The sequence below is a fragment of the Crinia signifera genome, chromosome 4 (assembly GCF_055691185.1).
Source record: "Crinia signifera chromosome 4, ASM5569118v1, whole genome shotgun sequence".
Lineage (NCBI taxonomy): Eukaryota > Metazoa > Chordata > Amphibia > Anura > Myobatrachidae > Crinia > Crinia signifera.
In genome coordinates, this window is record NC_139220.1 from 220,790,813 (window position 1) to 220,818,008 (window position 27,196).

Here is a 27,196-nt window from a genome sequence, read left to right on the forward strand (position 1 = left end):
GTTTGTTCTAATTGCCCTGCTTAGTTTTGTGTCATCAGGAAAGATGGAAACTTTGCTGTTTAATCCCACCCCTATATCGTTAATTAATATGTTAAATAGAAAAAGGCCCTAGCACGAACCCTTTGGCACTCCACTTAGTACTGGTATCAAACTTGAGACTGCACCATTCACAACCACTCTCTGTTCTCTATCCCGCAGCCAGCTTCCTACCCATCTAAAAATTTTTACCCGTAGTGCCAATGCCTACATTTTATTTATCAACCTCCTATGTGGCACAGTATCAAAAGCCTTAGCAAAATCCAGTAAGACAACGTCTACAGTATTTCCATTGTCTAGGTTGTTGCCGACTTCCTCTTAAATACTTATCAAGTTCGTTTGGCACCAGCGATTTTTTTTACAACCCATAATGGTTATTACTGATTATACTATGCATCTCTAAATGTTTTTGGATACCATTCCCTAAAATTATCTAAAATTATTTTCTCACAGGTCTAAAGTTTGCTTGGTCTTACTTTTAACTTTTTTAATATAGGTACCAACTCTGCTATCATCCAGTCCATAGGCTCCTTACCAGATGAAAATGATATATCGAAAATGTAATACAGAGGATTTGATAATTGTTCCCTTCATTCCATTAGAACCCTAGGATGAATACCGTCCAGACCTGGGGATTTGTTTGTTTTGAATTTGCTTAACCTCTTTATTATTTATTCTGTAGTGAATTCAACATTAAGTTCTAGTCCCATTTGTGGTACCAACAGGTTCCACTGTGCTCCTCCGTAGTAAACAGAGATGAGAAAAAAGTATTTAAAAGTTCTGCTTTGTGCTTATCCTCAGTAAAGCTGTATCCGTTGATATTGGTTAAGGGGTCTATGTGCTCCTTTATTATTCTTTTGCTATTTATGTACTTGAAAAACTTCTTGGGATTGGTTTTGCTCTCAGTGGCTATGCGCTCTTCATTTTCCCTTTTTTTTTTTTTTTTTTTAAACATTTTCATTAAGTTTTTTACATAGAAAAAAGTACAACATATATTGCAAACAGTAAATGTGGTATTATGAGTGACAAATAAAGAGACAATACACCACCCAATTCTTGTTTTGTCCGTCTGTCTCCGTCTAAGCGGAGTGGTTAAAAAAAAAAAAAACAACAGTTTCTTATAGCTAAAGGAGCTAACATATCGCCCCTTATGTTCCTTGTCATGGTGGAAAAGGTTGTACAGGATATAACTTATCATTGTAATCGGCAATCATATCGCTTCCACCATTGGCGTTTTTACCAGCGACGGTCTATCGGACGGATCATCATATGACATTACAGAACGTTGGGGGATATCTGGGTAATAAACAATCTCCACATCACTCAAACAATAAGAGTATAAAGAAAAAAGGAGGGGGGGGAGTGAGGAAGGGGAAGGTTGGGGGGACACGACACAAACATTTTGTCGGGGATAGCTTTACAGATAAAAAGGCCTCTTTTTATCTTGAATACATTACTGTATATGTGGCTTGCCGCTTAATCTGCCAAGAGATCTAGTAACTCAATCAACTAAGTGGCAACTACAGGCAGGGTCAATTGACGTGTCATGAACCAGGTTGTATTTTCGAAGATTTTCTGTATAGCCGTTTGTATTGACACCTCTAGTGTCAAGATGTAAACTTCCCACTTAGCGTAAAAACGCGACACCCCTTTTTCTATGTCGGACAATACAGCCTGCCGTTCAAAGAAGAGGATTTTAAGAATAGAGTTTTTAAGTTCGGTAAGAGTGGGGGGGGGGGGGCTTCTATGTATACAGTGAGTCAATATCAACTTCTTCGCTACACCCAATATTAGTGTGAGTAGTGGGGTGATACCTTTCTTGTTTGTACCCAAGTCCCATTCTGCGTAGTAAAAGAAGAGGAAGGGGAGAGGGCTATATGTCAGCTTCAATTTAAAGAGTTCATTCAGGAAACCCAGGAGCCTTCTCCAGAATATTTTCACCAGGCTACACTCCCAGAAGTTGTGGAAGAAAGTGGCGCCTCTCATCTTGCATTTGGGGCAGAGGCCTGGGTCATCAGGCATGAAGTGGCTTCTCTGCTGTTGGGAGATATAGGCTCTGTTTATGAATTTCAGGTGGGTTTTCTGAAGGGAAGCAGATTGGAGGTATTTCAATGAGTATGGGAGCTTTTTAAAAAGAGTTTTATATGGGGGAAGCGAAGGTATATCTACTTGCCATCTAAGGGTTAATTGATGCATTAACTTTTCTTGTGGAGTTGTTACTAGATGCTGGTAGAGGTTTCTAATTCTGTACCCCAATATATTATGTGGGGCTAGCAGTGAGAGGATCGGGTCCGAGGTAATGGGGGTGGTGAACGGCTTTGGCAGGGATTGGGCATAGTGTCGGGCCTGTAGGTACATAAAAAATTGGGCGTGGGGTATGTTGTTTTCTGATGTCAGGTAAGAGAAGGGGTGGAGCCTCCTGGGTCAAATATGTTGCGTATGGAAGAAATGCCTTTCTGCCTCCACTCCTGGTATATTTTGTTATCCAATCCCGGAGTAAAACAGGGGTTACCCCAGAAGGTGGAAAAAGGTGCGCTCGCAAAATTTCTACCAAACTGCCTATTGATTGCAATCCACATTCTATATGTGTCTTTAAAAAGGATATTCTCCTTTATCTGGTCAGGGATTTCCCCCCCGTGGAGTATGTAGAAGAGCGGCCAGAGAGTAGGGGTCAAAAAGGGCAAACTCCAGGGTATTATTAGTGTAGTTTGATTTTTGGAAGAACCAGTCAGTTGCGTATCTGAAAAGTGCTGCATGCGAGAACGCCTGGGCCTGGGGGAGTCCGAAACCTCCTTCTGATTTTGGGAGGAATAGTCTTGTCATTGACATTCTAGGTTTTTTAGACGCCCATATGAATTTTGATATCATGGTGTTATATTGAGAGGTATCTTTTTTAGATAATGAGAAAGGTAGCATTTGTAGCAAGTAGGACAGCTTCGGGAATAAGATGCTTTTTACCACTGTAACACAGCCATATAGGGAGAGGGGAAGTGTCATCCACCTGTCTATCAATTTGGACATTGCCTGTAGTGCTGGTTTAAAGTTAGTTGCATACAATGCTTCTAATTGAAGTGGGATTAGTACCCCCAAATGAGTTTGAAGAAACTCAGGAGCCCGAGGTGTGCTCCCTACCACCAGTGCTGTGCCTAAACACGTGCAAAAGCGGCCGTGCGATCGAGTGGGCTTATCTCCCGAAGGAGACGGGCCCCGTTTTTCCCCTAACCCCTCTCAGCCATAAGGCCGACAAGGGGAAAATAGGGAACGGTGGGTCCTCTTCGCCGAAGCTTAGAGAGACCCTCATTCCTCAACCCCCGAAAGGGTTAGGACGGTGGGTCCTCCGCAGCCCATGCTTTGGAGAGACCCGCAGTGGACTTCCCTCTGCCTTGCGGCTCGGGGTCGTCCTCGGGGGGACCGCAGCTCTCCCCAAAAGGCGAGAGCTTTGGCACGTTGGGGAAATGGAAGGCCCGTAAGGGACGACCACACAACCCAAAAAAACGTGACACACTACAGAAAACAGAAAACGTGAAAAGTGCACGAACGTGAAGAAGAAGAGAAATAAATAATAAAGAGGACCCCAGCCAGAAGGCCGGGGTGGGGGTGTGAAAAATTGTCCTACCCCATCCAAAAGGACGAGGTAAGGACGTGAAGCGCTAACCTAGAGGGGAAGTGCGCAGTGCTAGTGCCATACTAGTGCATGGTGATTTTGGGATCACCCGTGCATGTTCGGCACCCCCGAGTTTCCCCGGGGGCACAGTGCAGCCTCGGACTCCAAGCAGCCAGCCAGTCAGCGTCCGACCAAGTGTTTCTCCGCTCAGCCAGTGGGCCCTTTCCGACCCCCGGCATGGGAATGGATACTCCACCGGGCTTTTTCGGTGAGTCTCCCCCGCAGAGGCCCAAATAGACCACCTGAGGAAGAAGAAACCACCTACTCAGTCCCGACGTTTCACCTCTCCCAGGGATTGAGTACTGGGCTGGGCTTTTCGCTGTCTCACTGGCCGGGGGCGACATGTTACCCCCGGACCAGAGAGCAATCTACTCGGTCCCAGCTTTTCCCTTCTTCCTGGGAGTGGATACTAGACCGGGCTTTTCGAGTGACTCTCCCACAGAGGCAAAGACCCCTGAACAAGAGCCCCATCTCAAAGCCCGATGCTTCTCCCCTCCCTACCAGGTAAAGAATGGTATTCCCTCCCTAGCAGGGCATCGAGAAAGCCATTCCTAGCACTCGCCCAGGACATGAGGATGGTTGCTATCCTCAGGCCCAGTAACAAGATGCTACGGTACTGCTTTCTCTATTCTCTGCCAGGGGGCGGTCCAGACTCAACTGATAAGAACAGATACTACACTTGATCTTAGCCAAAAGGCCGAGAAGCGATACCCCCAAATATTTGAGGTGCTGTTGACATATGCTGAATTGCTGTAAGGACGGACATGCCTCCACTGAGGAAGAGAGCAGGGCTATGGGGAACAGTTGTGATTCAAGGTGCCCACAGACGCATCAATTATCGAATGCGTTTTGTACTTTTTAAGCACAAATTGCATCTTATGTACAATTATTGGATGGTGTTTATGTTCCCTGGAGCCCGATATTGTATGTCTAAAAAAGTACGTGCTGCACATACTTTTTAGACTACATCTGAAATTTAACATTACAAACATGGGTTCATCACATGCATCCAAGTGCACATCTCATAGCAAGCTGGAAGAAAAATTGTATAGAACCATTGTACAGTCAAAAACGCATAGCACAGTACAATTGTAGCGTCTGTGGGCACCTTTAGAGTGATTGATCTTGAAGCCTGAAAAAGTGCCAAAGGAGTCTATAGTGGACATGGCTGCTGGGATAGCAAGCTGTGGATTAGAGAAAAATAAGAGCATGTTGTCAGCAAACATGCTGAGTTTGACCTCTGCTGTGCCAATTCTAATACCTGTAAAGGAGGGTGAGTTGCGTAGTCTAACCACTAGGGGCTCGAGGGCAAGGGCAAATAGCCTTCATTTTCGCTTTTAGCTACTTTTGATGACCCCTTTACAAATTTTATTTAATTCTTTGTACTTATTGAACTCCTTCTCGTCCCCATTAGTCTTGTAAATTTTAAATGCTCTTAATTTGTTGTTTATTGCTGTCCTTACTTTTTGTCCAGCTATGGTGGCTTATTCCTGTTAATTTTATCCTTATTTCCTTTTGGGATATATTCAGATGTTACTGTTTTGAGCTAATTTTTAAAGGTTTTCCACATTTCCTCTGTATTTTTCCCCTGAAATAATTCATCCCACTCAATTTCTTTTAAGGATTCCATTAATAATTCAAAGTTAACTTTCCTAAAATGTCATAATTTATGTTGTTGTTTACAGAAATGTATTACCAGTGAGACCATGTTGTAGTCAGTTTCCCAGATGTTCAATTACTTTGCCCTGCCAGGTAATACATTCAGGTGATATGATCACATTTTACAATGCAATCCTGGGTGGTAATATTCCACCCAGATCGCATTGTAAATGCGATCTTGATAAATGTGCCCCTTAACCTTCATATACCATTCCTTTCTAATCACATCCCCACTGTACAGTCCACACATATCCACTCTCTTTCTTTTTCACATTTTACATCCTCCTGACCCATGGCCAAACTGCTGGGTCCCTGTATCATACAGCACACCAGGAACCTTTGCATTCTGGTGGAATTAATGCAATAAAGATTACAGTATCTATCCTTATGTATCAATGCCTATTTCCCAATAGATTGTAAGCTTGTGAGCAGGGCTACCTTTTCACTGTCTGTAAATACCCTGTTTGTTGTATCACTGTCTCCTTTTGTAAAAGTTGGGGCAGCATGGATGGTGTAATGGTTAGCATTACTGCCTCACAGCGCTGAAGTCATGGGTTTGATCCTCACCATGGCTCTAACTGTGCGGAGTTTGTATATTCTCCCCGTGCTTGCGTGGGTTTACTCCGGGTACTCTGGTTTCCTCCCACAATCCAAAAATATACTGACAGGTTAATTGGCTTCCAACAAAATTTACCCTAGAATGTCTGTGTGTGTGCGTGTACATGTGGTAGGGAATATAGATTGTAAGCTCCACTGGGGCAGGGACTGATGTGAATGTTCAAATATTCTCTGTAAAGCACTGTGTAATATTTATGCGCTATATAAGAATCTGTTAATAAATAAATAATAAATATACTGCGCTATATAAGAAACTGTTAACAAATGATAAATAAATAATACCATCAGCATAACACGACCACCTGTCCCCAGCTCTCTCCTCCCCTTCCAGGAACACCTGGAGCAAGCAAACTATGCACGTTCCTCCAATCCTTTGGTGATTCAGGGCTGCTGTCCAGCCCTTGAAATTCTGTTATAATTCTCAGTACTCAGTACCCCACACAGTTCATGTTTTCCAGGTCACCCGGCAGGTGCACTTGTGCATTCATTACTCATTGACACATTTTAATACATCCACAGGTGGGGCTTATTATTTCAATTGTGATTCTGGCCCTTATTCTGATCGGTGCGGACTTTTCCGAATTCTTTCGGATGGCGTTTTTTAGCCGTCTGCGCATGCGTGGAGAACGCTACGCGCATGTGCCACGCATGGTCTCCGTACTTGTTCTCACTAATACCGTACAGAAATGTGCACCGCAATCACTCGGCCAATATGGGTGTGTTATGGGCGTCATGCGGAATGACACAGGGGCGTAGTTTCAAAGTGGGCTAAACTGGGCGGAAACATGGGCGGACACGGGGGAGTACACACATTTTGGTAGGCGTGCATTTGGACAGCACGCCGAATGCACGCGAGCGAAAAGGGAAGAAATGTGCGGTGTACAAAAGGTTACTCTTGCTTTGCGGACACCACTCGGTCATGCGCTAGGCAATCGGAACGCCTAATCAGGACGAACGCACCTCAACCAATGTCACCTGAAGCCAATACAATCACATACTTTACCCATGACTTGTTAATTACACGCTTCTCACTGCTACAATTGGAAGCATTGCAGCTTGTCACACACTTTTACACTGCAAATAATCAACACAACTTAATATTAATAATACTAATACACATGGCACTTGTGCATGTATCAATTAATACAGACATTTGGGGGGCCAACATAAAATTTATTAAACAAACTTTGGTACAAATTTCAAAACCATATCAAAACAAATGGTACCATACCAGGACAAAAATGACATAATACATAATAAATAGCCACAGCAGAATCATTGGGAACACATCAGGTGGCTTCACAACAAAAGTACAGCACCAACACTTCAAGTACAGCACACAGTAATGGTAGCCGAAACAGGGCAACAGGTGAACCAAACATGACATTTGAACCGCGGGCAAAAGTGGTGACCCTGGGCACGGATTTGGACACAGGATGCTGACACACACAGCTCAATGGAAGATTTGGGAAGACATAACGGAGGAGATTAATGGGGACACAAGTTCATTTGCGAGCACGTTTGCCCCTGGCAGGCTCCTTGCCACGTGCAGCAGCTCTTCGGCCTCGTCCACGGCCAGAGTCCGATGGTGGCTCATGTGGAGCACGTGCTGGTGAGGGGGTGGATCTTCTTTCCCCTCTGGCAGCAGGGAGTGATGAGGTTGGTAATGCACCCGAAGCGGGTGACATTAGGGCCCTATTGCTGTTAACTAGCTCCACCATAAGTTCATTATGGCGGAGGAGGAGGTCGTTTTGCCGCAGGGCTTGATCAGCCAGCACCTGCAGGCTACCAGCAATAGCTTGGTGGCTGCCAGCCATAGCTTGCTGGCTGGCACTCATAGCCTGCAGGCTCTCAGCAATACTCTGCTGGCTGCTGGTCAAACCCTGCAGCACCTCCTCGGCCCTACGCACCCGCTCGAATGCCGACTCTCCCTGCTGCACAATACTATCCAGCACACGGCCCCACATGGACAATTCAGCCGCAGACAATCCCGGCGGCTGCTGCACGGGCCTGCTACTGGGGCAAGGTGGCACAGACTCCACAACCTCCTCAAGAGAATCTTGACCAAGCGGTGGCGATGCTGTTGAACAAGAAAATTCCAATTACCACACATTCCATGCAAAATGTAAAACATCTACTTATGGCCTGGCAAATAATTACCTTCAAGAGTAGAAGCCATCACTTCCGCTGGGGACTCGCTGTCTATAGTGCTCACCCCCCGGACCTCCTCCACTGCTATACAGCACTGGGCCATCTCTTCCAGGGGGGTGAGCTCCAGCTTGGCAGGCATGGGGCCAGCCCCAGAGGTCTGGCTGTGTTGCCACCGCTCGGTCAATTTCTTCTTGAGGTTGCCTTTGAAGTCGTGCCACCTGCAATCAAAGTGTACATATTAATACATGTAACTCCTCATGTTTGCTGTAGCACCCATTGCAATCTGAAACATAATACAACATGTGCCTACTGACACCAAACTTACATTATATTCTTTTTTCAAACCAACCCTTAGAAGATACAAAAACAGTCACCCTCCAATAACTATCAATTCAATGTCATGGCCAACATGTCTGTGCGTCCAAGCAACGTGAACACCCATTGCCCAACTCCATCTAATATTGAAAGTAAACATTACTGGACTTGTACTACTCAAATGTTACACACATGTACTTGCCTCTTCTTAACGTGCTCCGTCTGACGAACTTGTGGAGCCACTGCATTAATCTCCGCCGTTATCTCCTCCCAGATCTTCCATCTCCTTGTGTGTGTCAACTTCACCGCTGGACACTCAATTAAATCACGTGCCCGGGTCACCAGGATGTCAAGCTCCCGCGGTTCATATGCCATGTTTCGTGTTGTTGGTTCCCGTGTTGCCCCACTGCGGCCACGGGCACGGGCACTGCCACGGGCACGGCCACCGGTTGCTGTACCTGAAGTGCTGGGCTGGCTACTCTGTTGGGAAGCCACCTGCTGTGTTCCCAATGATTCTGCTGAAGCTGAGGATGGCCCAGCAGCTGATTGGCCTGATGTTGATGGGCCATCTGGGTCCTCTGGGTTGAGGGGGACATAGGTGGTGTTAGCCTCCATGCGTGCCAAGAGATTCTGCACCACCTGGTCTTCTTCTGAGTCTGAGCCTGGCATGTTTGCAACAACTGTTTGCCTTCTAGGACAACTTTAAATACTATTTCTGTAATTGGCGTTAATCAGCTGCAACCTGCGTTCCGTACGGCCGCGTCCCGTACGCCAGCGTCAACCGTGCGGCGCATACGGCCCGCCCCTTGGTGTTGACAAATAATTCACAAAAACATGGAAAACTCAGTAAGTCTGATTTATTAGCTAAATGCAGATTCCAACACCAATGACCAAATACAACTGTGGTCAGACATGCAATGTATATTTGCATGTACTTCTGTACTGTGCACTTGTTTGCTATGTAGTACAACTGACACTACTCATTCCATATGTCAATCCAGTCCCCCACTTAGCCACAAGTAATCAGTGCTAGCATCCAAATCACATGTGAAAGCACTCCACATTCAGGTTAGATGCTAGCTACTTTTCATTCCACCTCTGTAGTAGGGGCCAGTAGAAGGTAAGTGTACACATGGCAGCATGTGGAGTTAGGTGTAAGTGTCTAGAGATGCACACTATTTCACCAGTTGCTTAGACCCATGTTTGGTCAATGTTATAGATTAGATATAATGTGTTTCCATCTTATTTTACACTGTTTAGAATGGCTGTGCGATGCAATGGGTTAGCCGTCTGTTCGGGCGCATACACGCTGTTAGTGTACAAATGAACAATAAAGTTAATACCAAATATCACTCTGATCAACCAATGACAGCACATGATTGTTTGATTTGTGCCATTGCTAAGATGGCGGCTTATGGCAGAGCAGCACCCTTCTCTGCAGCCGAGCTGAGGACACTGGTCTCCGTTATGGAGACCAGGCTGGGCCGTGCGGGCCCATTTATAACAAATAGGCAGAAACGCTCTGCCTATGCGGTGGCCCGCCGGCGGATATACGCCCGCACCCAAGTGCGGCGGACCATCGCTCAGCTTGAGCGGCGGTGGTCCGACCTCCAGCGCAGGGAGCCAGAGAGGCTTCAAGCCATAAGGGCCAGCATTGCGAGATGTGAGTATTTCAACAGTAAATGTGGATTTGTACATGATTGGTTACCTAACATTATTGAATCCACTAAGGTCAGCAGCCTGATCATGAGTTAAACATGGCATACAATATATGAGTGCTACTTCCTGATTGACACCCTGTAATGGTCATAAAATATGTTATTGGGGAGGATTAATGCTTGTGATGCTTACAATGGCCAAATGTCACAGCATACCTGCCATGTTATAGGCTGTGTTTTGTAAAGGCCACTGAGGAGCTGTTTGCATGTACAAGTATCAGTACCTCTAACCTTTGCATTTATAGGTTGATAAGGCTTAATACAAATTACCACTAACTGGCACTTTTTTGATTTTTCCAAAACACAGCACGTGCACGAGCAACGCAGGCCCGGGAGGAGGCAGAGGCGGCCCAGGGCCAGGAGGAGGCAGAGGCGCCCCAGGCCCAGGAGGAGGCGGAGCCAGCGAGGGCCGAGGAGGAAGATACAGATGAAGGGGTGGCCGAGGAAAGCTATGGAGTGGAGGAGGCTGAGTGGCCAGTGGAGGCAGAGGTGGCAGGCGAGGAGGAGGTCGGGCCGGCCGAGGAGGCCCAGGAAGAGGGGGAGGATGAGGAGGCCTGTGAGGTGGAGCAGGCGGCCGAAAGTGGTATGTATACATAAAGATTTGTTATTCCTTTGGTCAACCACTATTTGATATGTAGCAATGTTGATTTAAATGTGTTTGAAAATACTATAAAGGCAAACAACAAATTGGGTAGCAACAGACACACTTAGGGGTTAGATAGGGTGGCCAAACCATCCCTTTCGTCCTGGACACATATTAATGACACAGGTTGTGCAGATGGCTGTCAGGTCGATTTTAAGTGCCACTGAACCTGTGTAGTTAATCTGTATCCTGGAAGATAGTGATGACTTGCTCATGTAAGGGTTACATGTCCCTGCTGCTTGCATACAATCTGTAGCCTCATATAGGTGAGTAGAGTTTACTGGTGATTGATCTGTGTAAACTAGATTCAGTATGGCATAAATGGAGTATGGCCAGGCGTGGCTTAGACTGGAGTAACAAGTGGTGAGTGCCCCTGGGCCCTCCACTAGCTAACCACCCCCTGCGGTCTGCATGTATGTTTTTCAGCATAATTGTGTGTGTATTTGGTCTTAGTAATGCTTTTGAGCAAGGGAGTGGGTTAGTGCTGCAGCTTCCCCTAACTGGCATTCTGACAATGATTTCTGGAGCAGACCATCAGCAGGCAAGCCATGCTTGATTGCACAAATGTACTGAGCATTCCTGAGAGTTGTGTAACTCCCCTGCCAGGCTCCATCATATAACCGACACTGAACTTTGTTTGCAGAATTGTGATTGGTGCAGCGCGTGGCATGCTTCTCAGAGCTTAGTCATGGGTGGGTTTGGATTGAGAAGGAGCAGTATGACTGTGAGGTGTTCTACAGAGTAAAGGGTAGAGGGCCAAAATCAGGCTTTCCATGTAGTATGTATGCATGTATGTATAGGTGTATGTCTCTTATATATAGGTAGATATGTGTATATATATATATATATATATATATATATATATATATATATATATATACACACACACACACCTCTCAGAATGCATGTTTAAAATGTAGGTTTGACTATGTTAAATGTATGCATGAATATCATTAGTCATTTTTCATTTTGAATTTCCTCCACAGATGAGCCTGCCCAAGCAGAGGAGGGTCGCCGTGGGGCCCTCCTGAGACTGAGAGGCCTGATGAGCCAAATGATTGTGGAGATGGACCGCATACTTGATGGGGAATTTTAAATTTTGGGTTGGGGCAAGTTATTTTTGAATAAATCGTTATTTAAAGTTCAAAGTTGTCAGTGTTTTTTTCTAACTTGCTAAAGTATATGTGTAACTTGTTTAAAATGTTTAAAAAAAGCAAAATGTACATAGTGTATCTAGATGTATGTTAGGGTCACATGCTGTAAGGGTTAATGTGTGTCATGAATGTAGTAGGAATGTGGTTCAGTATAGATGAGCATTTAATTGATTGAAATTGCTAACAATCCCTTTTTCAGGAGGTTGCCTAATAGCCTAAGTGGGTCATGTGATCGCTGTGTGTACTCAGTACAAAATTGTGTTGGATTGTGCGTAAATACTCCGCATCAGGGCGTACGGACAGCTTTCCGTACGTTCTCACGCGGTTAAGACCATGCTTGTGCGGGAAGACCGTGCAAGAATCTGTACGTTTCCCCCGCACACGCACGGTTTGTATGTCGTCCGTACACACGCCCTGTTCTTAAAGAGTGACTCCGTCCGAATGCGGAGGACACGTGGGCGTTTCTACGGACGATGCCCGCACGCTGCCGCACAGCGTTGCGTGCGGCCCGCACCGTAAAAATTCGGGAATATCCGCACCGATCAGAATAAGGCCCTCTGTGAGGAGAACTGCCAAACATGCACTGTGCTCAGGGCCGGCGCTACCCACTCAGCGGCTCCTGCGGTGCAGGGAGGCGCCGGACTGAAGAGGCGCTCAAGCCTCTTCCTGCACTACCACTCTGCTTCTGCCGGGTCACGGTGCCTCCTGTACTGCGCCTGTCATACAGACAGCAACAACGCAGAGCTGACTACCACATCAGCTATCACTTAATCGGGTCTTCCCCACCGCAAGTGTCCCAGTTACCAGTATTTTCAGCAATAGCCTGGACACCGCTGGGGCAGCTGCAATGTTGCTGTGCTTTGCACTGCCTGTGTGACATGTGCGGGACACGCCTGGAGCTGCAGCTACAGCATTGACCAGCCCCAGTTTCTCTTCACTCCCTGGGGTAGGTGTACTGGGCTTGCTGCCACCAACCCCAAAACTGCTGGGAAAGGGGGAGGGGTAGGTTGTCTGGTAATAAACACTTGCTGAGTGCTTTCACTCTAGACCACCAGGGAAAGCAGAGTTATAATAGATAAACTGCTTATTTTACAAGCAATTAAATATGCTTATCTAAAACCACACAAATTAAATGTAAGACAACAAGCATGAAACCCCTAGTAAGGAGCATGTAACCCCTGTATTTGAGCAAGAAACCCTGGGGGGGGGGGGGGTGTAACTCCTGGCAATGAGCATGTAGGTAAGCACCACTTATGTGGCATAATCTATAACCAGCATTACGGTGTGTGGTATAATATGGATTAGGCTTTATGGCGTGTGTTATAATATGTAATAGGCATTACGGTTGTGGCATAATGTGTAATAGGCATTACAGTGGGTTATAACATAATAGGAATTATGGTGTGTGACAGTGTGTTATGGGCACTACGATGTGTGGCAATCATGTGTAATAGGATTTACAGTGTAAATTACGGTGTAAATCTTGCCGTGCGCCTACGGCGCGTACTATCACTGGTTTTGGTGTCTGTGTGTGTGTGTGTGGGAGGGGGGGTTCCAATTTGTTTTCTAACACAGGGCACCAAAATGTCTACATATATACATATGGTATTGCTGCTACTAAGTCCATTATGTGTTTTTTCATCATGCGCCTTCAGCAGGCATTGAGGGCGCAAATTTTTTAGTTTGCAGGGGGGCGCCGAACACCCTAGCACCGGCCCTGACTGTACTGTCGTAAGGGAAGCGGTACATCTGTCAGAATGAACTTAGGTCTACAGTCATTAGGTCGACCCCACTAGGTCGACTGGCAGGAAGGTCGACCTGACTTAAGGTCGACATGGGCCAAGGTCGACATGACTTAAGGTCGAATTTGCATAAAGGTCGACATGAGGAAGGTCGACTGGTCATAAGGTCGACATGGGTTTTTCACTGTTTTTTTATCCGAATGTCGACACAGTCGACATGGAAACAGTTGGCAATGAGAATCGGACCCTCGCATCGCTCGCTTCGCTCGCAATGCTTCGGGCACGGTGCCTTGCTGCGCTCGGCACACTATTTTATTCTCCCACCACGCCCTAGTGGATGGTAGGGCATGAAATACCGCCTGTCGGCACATGTCGGCTGAAAAAACAGTGAAAAACCCATGTCGACCTTATGACCAGTCGACCTTTATGCAAATTCGACCTTAAGTCATGTCGACTTTGGCCCATGTCGACCTTAAGTCAGGTCGACCTTCCTGCCAGTCGACCTAGTGGGGTCGACCTAATGACTGTAGACCTAAGTTCATTCTAATAGATGACCGCTTCCCGTCCTAAGGACCCAGTTTCAGAACCTGCGGTCTAGTGTGTATGACTAGGTGGAATAGGGGGGGGGGGGGAAATAGTCCTGTTCATGTTCTTTGAACAGATTATCATTGTCATCTTTGGTGAGGATTGATGTCAGGTCCTGTAAATTATGTAGTAATGGTGACATTTTTTTTATTTTTTTTTCAGTCAGAAATGTGTAGGTCTGTCAGTGAGGCTGCAATGTGCTGCAGTCAGCAGGGCCGGCAACATAAATGTTGGGGCCCCATACATTGATATCTCTTAAGGCCCCCTCAAACACTATTACCCCCCTTTGCTGGGACATAAACTGGAAGCGCATGCCCATTACTGGAGTGGTGTGCCCTATCACATTGATGCCCTGCCTCACCCCACAGTCTGTGATTTAGCACACTGACGCACTCCCTCACCCTGCACTCTATCAATTGAAATGTTTCCTCACAATGCAGTCTTTTCTTTAGCATACTGACGCACTCCCTCGCTCATGGTTTGTGTTCTATCACACATACGCACTCCCTCACCCTGTGGCCTGTGCTCCATCAAACTGATGTGCTCCCTCACCCTGCGGCCTGTGTTCTATCACGCTATCGCACTCCCTCACCCCATTATCTGCGCTTTAGCAAACTTACGCACTCCCTCACCCTGCGTTCTTTCACACTAATGCTCTCCCTCAACCTGCAGCCTGTGCAATATCAATTGACATGCAGCCTGCGCTCTATCACACTAACGTACTAACTCACCCCGTGGCCTGCGCTCTATCACATTGATGCGCTCCCTTACCACGCGGCTCTTGCTCTCATAGTTACGCACTCCCTCATGCCCCGGCCTGAGCTCTATTACACTGACATGCTCCTTAACCCCCTCCCCCCCCCCCCCCCGCAGTCTGATCCTGACTCTCCTCACTAGTGCCAACCCTGACATGCTGTTACCTAACCCTTACCTCCCCCCAAACGCTAACTGTAACCTACCCCACATATATACACACACACCACTTTTACCTCAGAAACATCAGCAGGGTGCAGTCTTACTGGCTGGGTCAGTGGTGTAACTATAGCGCCGCTGCCCCCGTGACAGCGGGGAGGCACTGACTAATTGTGGGTGCCGGGGGGTCTGCGGGCACTATTGTTATGCCCCCCAGCCCCCCCCCCCCTTGTGGGTGCAGCATCACAAAGGAGGTGACAGGCCTGCAGGAAGAGGCGGGCAATGCAAGCTGCAGTCAGAGCGGTCCCTGCAGCGCTGTATATTAAGTTGGCGGGATCCCTGCAGTGACTTGGAAATAACTAGCGCTATCTGCTGAGCAGCGGCATGGGAAGCGCTTCTGATTTTAAAAACACTGTCCGCATGCTGATTGGCTGAATCTCAGCCAATCAGCGGGCGGCAAGTGTGTTCAAACCCAGCAGTTCTTCCCCCGCCGCCACCCGGCAGATAGCGCTAATTATTTCCAAGTCACTGCAGGGACCCCTGCCAAAACACACAGCCTTAAAACAAAGCACCGCAGGGACCCCTCTGACCGCGGCTTGTAGACAGCGCTGCAGGTACCCCCGCGCCGCATGGACCCCCCTCACCGCTCCTGCCAGCTCCCCGGGTTTATGCATGCAATAAATCGCATGCGATTTATTGCATGTATAATTTGTCACATCAAGTGCCAAATCGTAAGCAGCCTCCCGGGGAGCTGCTGGAGGTCTCTACAGGGCAAACTGGTCCAACCTGTACTTAGGACAAGTCAGACTAGTGTATGGGGACCTTTAACTGGGGTGGGAGCCAAAATTTTCCCGGCGGGGGCGCAAAATTTGTTGTTACGCCACTGTGCTGGGCTTCCCTGCCTGGAAGTTCCTGGAACTGCAGCTCCTTCTGCTCAGGCAGCAGCAGCAACTGTGTGAATGCCCTGTAGCTTCGCCCCCATTGAGCCCCGTATAGCTCTGCCCCATTGAGCCCCTTGTTGCCACGCCCCTATTAAGCTCCCTGTAGCTCCGCCCATGTCCCTCCAAGTGGGGGGCTACCGAGCCACAGTGCAGGGCCGTGTGGCTAACTGAGCTGATTGAGCTGACGCCTGTCGGACGGCAGAAGCCTGCAAGACGCTGTGGGGATCGAAGCTGTCGGACGGGTTGGGGGAATAGCACTGGGGCCTCTCAGATGGTCGTGCCCGGATCAGCTGTCCCCTTTAAACCCTCCTGTCGCCGGGCCTGGGCGTAATAGAAACAAGTCGTAGCAGTTTGTTAATGTGGCAAATTGAATACACATTACAGTTATTGTATATAATATTGTATACAATATCTCATCGCATCTTGGTTTTGCGATGAGATGAGATCTAGTACAAAAAAACTATATGCTGCACATACTTTTTGTACTAGATCTAAGCTCATTGCAAAACCGAGATGCGATGAGATGCTATATTGTATACAATAATTGTAACCTTTACAGTATTAAATAAAAACAATAAAAATTAGTTATTGTAGCTGGTAGATGGCAACAATGTATTAATATGACTTTATGGAAAAGAGTCAGTGAAAACTCTCACCTACAATTGCAAATGTCGGGTTGCACCCGGGATTCGGACCATAGCCGGCCATAGGCAAATGCCTATGGAGTCTGGAATACCTAGGGACACCAGCAGCTTCTGAAGATTAAAATGATATGCAGCATACCTATATTCTGTGTGTGAGTGATGCTGTATCTGCATATGAAATAGTGTATTCATGGAAATCACTGTAACATAGCATTCCGTATGCAAGTACAGCCACAGTCGCACACAGAATATAGGCATGCCACATATCATTTTAATCATTGGAAGCTCCTTGTGTGTCCTGGTCACATAACAATGCAAATAAGATGAATTTTCAGCAAAAAAGGCACCCAACGTTAGCAGAACTGGCCAGGAGCTGCATGGCCTATTGAGGCAAGATGTATGAGGAAACATCTGTATCCAAGCAGAGGCAAAGGTCACAGTGTTAGCAGCTGTGCGGGTGCTGTCTGCGGGTGGGTTGGTTGTGTTTGGCATATGTGTAAGGGGCATTATGTGTATCATATATAAATGCATTAATAATATGCAACATATGTGTAACAGGCATTATGTGTGTCATGTGTATAAGGGCATTAATAATGTGCAACATACGTGTAATGGGCATTATGTGTGTCATGTGTATAAGGCATTAATAATGTGCAACATATGTGTAAGGGGTATTATGTGTGTCATTATGTGTATGAAGGGCATTAATAAAGGTTGGCATAATGTGTGAGGGGCATTATGTTTATAAGGACATTACTGTGTCACAGCATCACTGTGATTAGTATACTGCATTTTCTAGGTAAAATATCATTCATGCAACAGTCATATTTGAACTAGCATCACTGTGATTAGTATACTGCATTTTCTAGGTAAAATATCATTCATGCAACAGTCATATTTGAACTAGCATCACTGTGATTAGTATACTGCATTGTCTTCTAGGTAAATGTACAAATTTATTTTTAAAATTAAATTGTGACTTAAAATTGACTAGTGACTTGGACATAGTCTGTAACATCTCACCATTTGCTTATCTCAGTTTTATTGCTCACTTTCTCTAGTGGGAGAGGGCTTTGGGTGCGGTCTTAATTACTGAAGTTAGAAACAGCTTTTACAGACCTACTTATTAAGGCCCCCATACACTAGGGCGACTTGTCCTTAGGACAAGTCGCCCCCGACTTCCCCCTGAGCTTCCCCGGCTGCTCCCCGGGGGAGCTTGATTAGATTGGCACTTGATGTGCCATTTTTTACATGTGATAAATCGTCTCGATTTATCACATGTAAAAAACCCGGGGAGCAGGGGGGGGCTACAGAGGTGGGAGCAGGGGGGCTGGGGACGCTGCGGGGACAGCGTCTGTGTCCCCCGCTGCTGGGGACGCTGCGGGGACAGCGTCTGTGTCCCCCGCTGCTGGGGACGCTGCGGGGACAGCGTTTGTGTCCCCCGCTGCTGGTAACGCTGCGGGGACAGCGTCTGTGTCCCCCGCTGCTGGTAACGCTGCGGGGGCAGCGTCTGTGTCCCCTGCTGCTGGGGACACTGCGGGGGACACAGGCGGCATAGAGCCGGGCAGGGGGAGCCGGCGGGAGCTGTCAGTGCTAGAAAAAAAAAGCCTATACAATGAATGGGCAGCCTGTGATTGGCTGAGCGCTCTCTCAGCCAATTGCTGACTGGCTGAGAGAGCGCTCAGCCAATCACAGGCCGCCCATGCATTGTATGGGCTTTTTTTTTAATTCAATACTGACAGCTCCCGCCGGCTCCCTCTGCGCGGCTCTATGCCGCCTGTGTCCCCCGCAGCGTCCCCAGCCCCCCCTGCTCCCTCTACCGCCTCGCCGCCCCACTAGGTCCCAAGTCGGGTGGTCGGACGTGCAGCAGGTCCGACCACCCGACGCAGATCCGATGTGCACGGGACCGCGCATCGGATCTGAGGGGACATCAAAACTAGCCGATTTTGGTCCGACTGATCTGGCTGAAATCTGACCAAAATCGGCTAGTGTATGGGGGCCTTTAGAGTATAGGAGGCTGACTAAGCCTTGGCTGGCTATAGAAATCTGGCTTTAGAAATTTTGTCAGAATTCAAAGTAGGAAGATTCTAAGTAGGAATATACAACCGCACACTGTCACCTAGACTTAGCCTGGACTTGAACTGGACAGAAACTGAAGGAAACTACAATCAACATAAGTGCAACTCTTAACTGCTAAAACTGCATATGCACTGTCTGTTTTGAAAATGCACACCTCTCCTGCTCTTCCATTGATAATAGGTGTCCCCCAACATTTTATTCTTGGCCCTCTTCTTCTCTATCTCTACATGTCCTCTCTGGGGGCCTTATTTTGGTTCACTCTTTCTGACAAAATCCTTCTTAGATGGACAAAACCATGTGCACTGCAGGGGGGCAGATGTAAAATGTGCAGAGAGAATTAGATTTGGGTGAGTTATTTTGTTTCTGTGAAGGGAAAATACTGGCTGCTTTATTTTTACACTGCAATATAGATCTCACTTTGAAGTAAAACCCCACCCAAATCTAATTATATCTGCACAAGTTACATCTGCCCCACCTGCAGTGCACATGGTTTTGCCCATCTAAGAAGGATTTTGTCAGAAAGAGTGAACTAAAATAAGGCCCTGGGTGAGCTTATTTGCTCACTTAGGCCCTTATTCTGATCGGTGCGGATATTCCCGAATTGTTACGGTGCGGGCCGCACGCAACGCTGTGCGGCAGCGTGCGGGCATCGTCCGTAGAAACGCCCACGTGTCCTCCGCATTCGGACGGAGTCACTCTTTAAGAACAGGGCGTGTGTACGGACGACATACAAACCGTGCGTGTGCGGGGGAAACGTACATATTCTTGCACGGTCTTCCCGCACAAGCACGGTCTTACCGCGTGAGAACGTACGGAAAGCTGTCCGTACGCCCCGATGCGGAGTATTTACGCACAATCCAACACAATTTTGTACTGAGTACACACAGCGATCACATGACCCACTTAGGCTATTAGGCAACCTCCTGAAAAAGGGATTGTTAGCAATTGCAATCAATGAAATGCTCATCTATACTGACCCACATTCCTACTACATTCATGACACACATTAACCCTTACAGCATGTGACCCAAACATACATCTAGATACACTATGTACATTTTGCTTATTTTAAACATTTTAAACAACTTACACATATACTTTAGCATGTTAGAAAAAAACACTGACAACTTTCAACTTTAAATAACAATTTATTCATAAAGAACGTAAAAAAAAAAAACTTTAAATTTCCCCCTCAATGATTTCATCCATTAGGACCAACATTTCCCTCATCAGGCTTTGGAGTCTAAGAAAGGCCCCACGGCGACCCTCCTCTGCTTGGGCAGGCTCATCTGTGGAGGAAATTAAAAATGAAAAATGACTAATGATATTCATGCATACATTTAACATAGTCAAAGCTACATTTTAAACATGCATTCTGCGAGGTGTGTGTGTATATATATATATATATATATATAACTATATATATATATATACACACATATCTACCTATATATATGAGACATACACCTATACATACATGCATACATACTACATGGAAAGCCTGATTTTGGCCCTCTACCCTTTACTCTGTAGAACACCTCACAGTCATACTGCTCCTTCTCCATCCAAACCCACCCATGACTAAGCTCTGAGAAGCATGCCACGCGCTGCACCAATCACAATTCGGCAAACAAAGTTCAGTGTCTGTTATATGATGGAGCCTGGCAGGGGAGTTACACAACTCTCAGGAATGCTCAGTACATTTGTGCAATCAAGCATGGTTTGCCTGCTGATGGTCTGCTCCAGAAATCATTGTCAGAATGCCAGTTAGGGGAAGCTGCAGCACTAACCCACTCCCATGGTCAAAAGCATTACTAAGACCAAATCAACACACAATTATGGTGAAAAACATACATGCAGACCGCAGGGGGTGGTTAGCTAGAGGAGGGCCCAGGGGCACTCACCACTTGTTACTCCAGTCTAAGCCACGCCTGGCCATACTCCATTTATGCCATACTGAATCTAGTTAACAAAGATCATTCGCCAGTAAACTCTACTCACCTATATGAGCCTACAGATTGTATGCAACCAGCAGGGACATGTAACCCTTACATGAGCAACTCATCACTTTCTTCCTGGATACAGATTAACTACACAGGTTCAGTGGCACTTCAATTCGACCTGAAAGCCATCCGCACAACCTGTGTCATTAATATGTGTCCAGGATGAAAGGGATGGTTATGCCACCCTCTCTAACCCCAAAGTGTGCTACCCAATTTGTTGTTCGGCTTTATAGTATTTTCAAACACATTTGAATCAACAGTGCTACATATCAAATAGTGGATGACAAAAGGAAGAACGAATCTTTATGTATACATACCACTTTCGGCCGCCTGGTCAACCACACAGGCCTCCTCATCCTCCCCCTCTTCCTGGGCCTCCTCGGCCGCCACGACCTCCTCCTCGGCTGCCACCTCTGCCTCCACTGGCCACTCAGCCTCCTCCACCCCTTCCTCAATCTCTTCCTCCTCGGCCATCGCTGGCTCCGCCTCCTCCTGTGCCAGGCCTGCCTCTGCCTCCTCCTGTGCCAGGCCTGCCTCTGCCTCCTCCCGGGCCTGCCTTGCTCGTGCACGTGCTGTGTTTGGGAAAAATGAAAAAAGTGCCAATTAGTGGTAATTTGTAATAAGCCTTATCAACCTATAAATGCAAAGGTTAGAGGTACTGATACTTGTACATGCAAACAGCTCCTCAGTGGCCTTTACAAAACACAGCCTGTAACATGGCAGGTATGCTGTGACATTTGGGCCATTGTAAGCATCACAAGCATTAATCCTCCCCAATAACATATTTTATGACCATTACAGGGTGTCAATCAGGAAGTAGCACTCATATATTGTATGGCATGTTTAACTCATGATCAGGCTGCTGACCTTAGTGGATTAAATAATGTCAGGTAAGCAATCATGTACAAATCCACATTTACTGTTGAAATACTCACATCGAGCAATGCTGGCCCTTATGCTTTGAAGCCTCTCTGGCTCCCTGCGCCGGAGGTCGGACCACCGCCGCTCAAGCTGTGCGATGGTCCGCCGCACTTGGGTGCGGGCGTAGATCCGCCGGCGGGCCACCGCATAGGCAGAGCGTTTCTGCCTATTGGTGATGAATGGGCCCGCACGACCCAGCCTGGTCTCCATAACGGAGACCAGTGTCTTCAGCTCGGCTGCAGAGAAGGGTGCTGCTCTGCCATAAGCCGCCATCTTAGCAATGGCACACATCAAACAATCATGTGCTGTCATTGGTTGATCAGAGTGATATTTGGTATTAACTTTATTGTTCATTTTTACACTAACAGCGTGTATGCGCCCGAACAGACGGCTAACCCATTGCATCGCACACCCATCCTAAACAGTGTAAAATAAGATGGAAACATATTATACCTAATCTCTAACATTCCACAAACATGGGTATAAGCAACAGGTGAAATAGTGTGCATCTCTAGACACTTACACCTAACTCAACAAGGTACCAAACAGCTAATGTATAATGAAGGCAGACCTTTTCCCAAAATGAGCCCATGCAGCCATGTGTACACTTACCTTCTACTGGGCCATATTACAGAGGTGGAATGAAAAGTAGCTAGCATCTAACCTGAATGTGGAGTGCTTTCACATGTGATTTGGATGGTAGCACTGATTACTTGTGGCTAAGTGGTGAACTGGATTGACATATGGAATGGGTAGTGTCAGTTGTACTACATAGCAAACAAGTGCACAGTACAGAAGTACATTCAAATATACATGTCATGTCTGACCTCAGTTGTATTTGGTCATTGGTGTTGGAATCTGCATTTAGCAAATAAATCACACTTACTGAGTTTGCCAGGTTTTCTGGAAATATTTCGCCACACCAAGGGGCGGGCCGTATGCGCCGCACAGTTGACGCTGGGGTACGGAACGCGGCCGTACGGAACGCAGCATGCAGCTGATTAACGCCAATTACAGAAATAGTATTTAAAGTGGTCCTAGAAAGGCAAACACTTGTTGCAAACATGCCAGGCTCAGACTCTGAGGAAGAGCAGGTGGTGCAGAATCTGTTGTCCCGCATGGAGGCCAACACCACATATGTACCCCTCAACCCAGAGGACCGAGCTGGCCCATCAACATCAGGGCAATCAGCAGCTGGGCCATCCTCAGCAGAATCATTGGGAACCCAGCAGGTGGCTTCCCAACAGAGTAGCCAGCCCAGCACTTCAGGTACAGCAACCGGTGCCCGTGGCCGTGGCAGTGCCCGTGCCCGTGGCCGCAGTGGGGCAACACGGGAACCAACAACACGAAACATGGCATTTGAACCGCGGGAGCTTGACATCCTGGTGACCCGGGCACGTGATTTAATTGAGTGTCCTGCGGTGAAGTTGACACACACAAGGAGATGGAAGATCTGGGAGGAGATAACGGCGGAGATTAATGCAGTGGCTCCACAAGTTCGTCCGACGGAGCACGTTAAGAAGAGGCAAGTACATGTGTGTAAAATTTGAGTAGGACAAGTCCAGTAATGTTTACATTCAATATTAGATGGAGTTGGCCAATGGGTGTTCACGTTGCTTGGACGCACAGACATGTAGGCCATGACATTGAATTGATAGTTATTGGAGGGTGACTGTTTTTGTATCTTCTAAGGATTGGTTTGAAAAAAGAATATAGTACGTTTGGTGTCAGTAGGCACATGTTGTATTATGTTTCAGATTGCAATGGGTGCTACAGCAAACATGAGGAGTTACATGTATTAATATGTACACTTTGATTGCAGGTGGCACGACTTCAAAGGCAACCTCAAGAAGAAATTGACCGAGCGGTGGCAACACAGCCAGACCTCTGGGGCTGGCCCCATGCCTGGCAAGCTGGAGCTCACCCCCCTGGAAGAGATGGCCCAGTGCTGTATAGCAGTGGAGGAGGTCCGGGGGGTGAGCACTATAGACAGCGAGTCCCCAGCGGAAGTGATGGCTTCTACTCTTGAAGGTAATTATTTGCCAGGCCATAAGTAGATGTTTTAAATGTTGCATGGAATGTGTGGTAATTTGAATTTTCTTGTTCAACAGCATCGCCACCGCTTGGTCAAGATTCTCTTGAGGAGGTTGTGGAGTCTGTGCCACCTGGCCCCAGTAGCAGGCCCGTGCAGCAGCTGCCAAGATTGTCTGCGGCTGAATTGTCCATGTGGGGCCGTGTGCTGGATAGTATTGTGCAGCAGGGAGAGTCGGCATTCGAGCGGGTGCGTAGGGCCGAGGAGGTGCTGCAGGGTTTGACCACCAGCCAGCAGAGTATTGCTGAGAGCCTGCAGGCTATGAGTGCCAGCCAGCAAGCTATGGCTGGCAGCCACCAAGCTATTGCTGGTAGCCTGCAGGTGCTGGCTGATCAAGCCCTGCGGCAAAACGACCTCCTCCTCCGCCATAATGAACTTATGGTGGAGCTAGTTAACAGCAATAGGCAGGGCCGGCGCCACCACTAGGCAAACCTAGGCATTTGCCTAGGGCGCCGGCCACTGGAGGGCGGAAAATGCCGCCCGGGTACCTGTCCTACCGGCGCTGTCTATTTCAATCTGGCGGCGGAGGCAGCGGGGGTCCCTGCAGTCTATTAAAAATCACGAGCGCTATCCGCCGGGCTATGCGGAAGCGCTTCTAGTCTGAAAACTCTGGCAGCACGGCGCACGCTGATCTCAGCCAATCAGCGTGCTGCCAGTGTTTTCACACTAGAAGCGCTTCCGCATAGCCCGGCGGATAGCGCTCGTGATTTTTAATAGACTGCAGGGACCCCGGCTGCCTCCGCCGCCAGATTGAAATAGACAGCGCCGGTAGGACAGGTACCACCCCACACCTCACACACACCAAAACCCCCCCCCCAACCCCCCCACACCCCCCCCCCCCCCCCCCGGCACCGGGGCGCCCCCAGCCCGACTCGCCTGGGGCGCTCCGGTGCCTTGCACCGGCCCTGGCAATAGGGCCCTAATGTCACCCGCTTCGGGTGCATTACCAACCTCATCACTCCCTGCTGCCAGAGGGGGAAGAAGATCCACCCCCTCACCAGCACGTGCTCCACATGAGCCACCATCTGACTCTGGCCGTGGACGAGGCAGAAGAGCTGCTGCACGTGGCAAGGAGCCTGCCAGGGGCAAACGTGATAGCAAATGAACTTGTGTCCCCATTAATCTCCTCCGTTATGTCTTCCCAAATCTTCCATTGAGCTGTGTGTGTCAGCATCCTGTGTCCAAATCCGTGCCCAGGGTCACCACTTTTGCCCGCGGTTCAAATGTCATGTTTGGTTCCTCTGTTGCCCTGTTTCAGTGTGCTGTACTTGAAGTGTTGGTGCTGTACTTTTGTTGTGAAGCCACCTGATGTGTTCCCAATGATTCTGCTGTGGCTATTTATTCTTTATTATGTAATTTTTGTCCTGGTATGGTACCATTTGTTTTGTTATGTATTTTCAATTATTGCCAAAGTTTGTTTAATAAATGTTATTTTGGCCCCACAAATGTCTGTATTAATTTAGACATGCAGAAGTGGCATGTGTATTAGTATTAATATTATTAAGTTGTGTGCATTATTTGCAGTGTTAAAGTGTGTGACAAGTGCAGCATGTAATGTTCCCTTTAAGCTGCAATGCTTCCAATTGTAGCAGTGAGAAGCGTGTAATTAACAAGTCATGGGTAAAGTATGTGATTGTATTGGGTTCAGGTGACATTGGTTGAGGTGCGTCCGTCCTGATTAGGCGTTCCGATTGCCTAGCGCATGACCGAGTGGTGTCCGCAAAGCAAAAGTAACCTTTTGGACACCGCACATTTCTTCCCTTTTTGTTCGCGTGCATTCGGCGTGCTGTCCGAATGCACGCCTACCAATATATGTGTACTCCCCCGTGTCCGCCCATGTTTCCGCCCAGTTTAGCCCACTTTGAAACTACGCCCCTGTGTCATTCCGCATGACGCCCATAACACACCCCTATTGGCCGAATGTATGCGGTGCACAGTTCTGTACGGGATTAGTGAGAACAAGTACGGAGACCATGCGTGGCACATGCGCGTCGCGTTCTCCACGCATGCGCAGACGGCTAAAAAACGCCATCCGAAAGAATGCGGAAAAGTCTGCACCGATCAGAATAAGGGCCTTAACTTCCACTATCACCTCTATGCTGATAATACTAAAATTTACCGATCCTTTCCTGATCTCTCTCCCTCTATCCTCACTCATATCTCCAACTGTCTCTCTGCTGTCTACTCCTGGATGGCCCAGCGCTTTTTTAGACTTAAAATATTAAAGACTAAGCTGACCTCCTGCATAAAACCTGACAATCTCTCAACCTAACCTGTTTAAGCTCACTTCTTCACCTTCTGTGTCACCCCAGTCTGTCTAACCCTCCCCTTTTAGAATGTAAGCTCTCACGAGCAGGGCCCTCTCTCCTTATGTGCCTTTCTTAGAATATATAAACCTCTGCCACCCTGATAATTGCTTCAGTGTCCTGTCCCCTGGTGCAACTATCCATATTAACCATGTACTTGTCCTAAACTGTCTTGTATTGTAGTTTGTTATGTGTTTTTGACTATAACTATGCTCTGTAAAGCGCTGCGGAATATGTATGATAATATATAAGAAACTGTTAATAAATAAAAAAATAAATAATAATGTGTGTCCTCGGTTTGGAAAGCAATGGTACCCAGGTGGCAGGTAGATATCCCGGGGATAACCTCGGAGGAAATGTTATGTAAACATATGGAGAAAACATTGAAGGTACTGCATTCGGCCATGATGCAAGAGGTTCACATAAAAACATTGCATAGGGCATACATCTCTCAGGCTCAGAGAAAATACTTTGTGCCCGGAGAGTTAGGTATTTGCCTCAAATGCAAGGGATCTAATGCTACATTTTTTCACCATATGTGGGATTGTGGGAAAATCAGAAAATTCTGGGACAAGGTCATGGTTTATATAAACACGATATGTGGCTTGCGCCTTACGAAGGATCCACTGGCAATGCTCTGCGCAAATTTCTCCAACTGGAGTATACATGGCCGAAAGACAGAGCTGTCCCCAATCCTAACTATAATAGTGACAGTAGCGAAAAAAGTTATACTAAGAAATTGGACTGTTGCCACTCCTCCCTTTTTGCAGGATGTAAAGGCAGCTTTGATACAACTGCTATATTTCGATAGGCGGGTCACTCTCCCGTTGGTGGAGGAGGGGGTCAAAAAATTCTATGCAAAATGGGGATTGTATATAAACTCGTTGGAGGAAGATGCGCAGAAGCAAGTCATGAAGCTATTTGAAGGCACAACCTGGTACTTGCTTAAATCATTATCTAATAATTAAGATGCACCGAGTCTTTGATGTGGGTGGGAGAGGGTGGGTGGGAGA

General features: G+C 47.2%; 1 pseudogene; it reads right to left on the minus strand.

Annotated features, from left to right (window-relative positions):
- Window positions 1–4,274: 4,274 nt before the first annotated feature.
- LOC146076293 (U2 spliceosomal RNA) lies at window positions 4,275–4,409 on the minus strand (annotated as a pseudogene).
- Window positions 4,410–27,196: the final 22,787 nt, after the last annotated feature.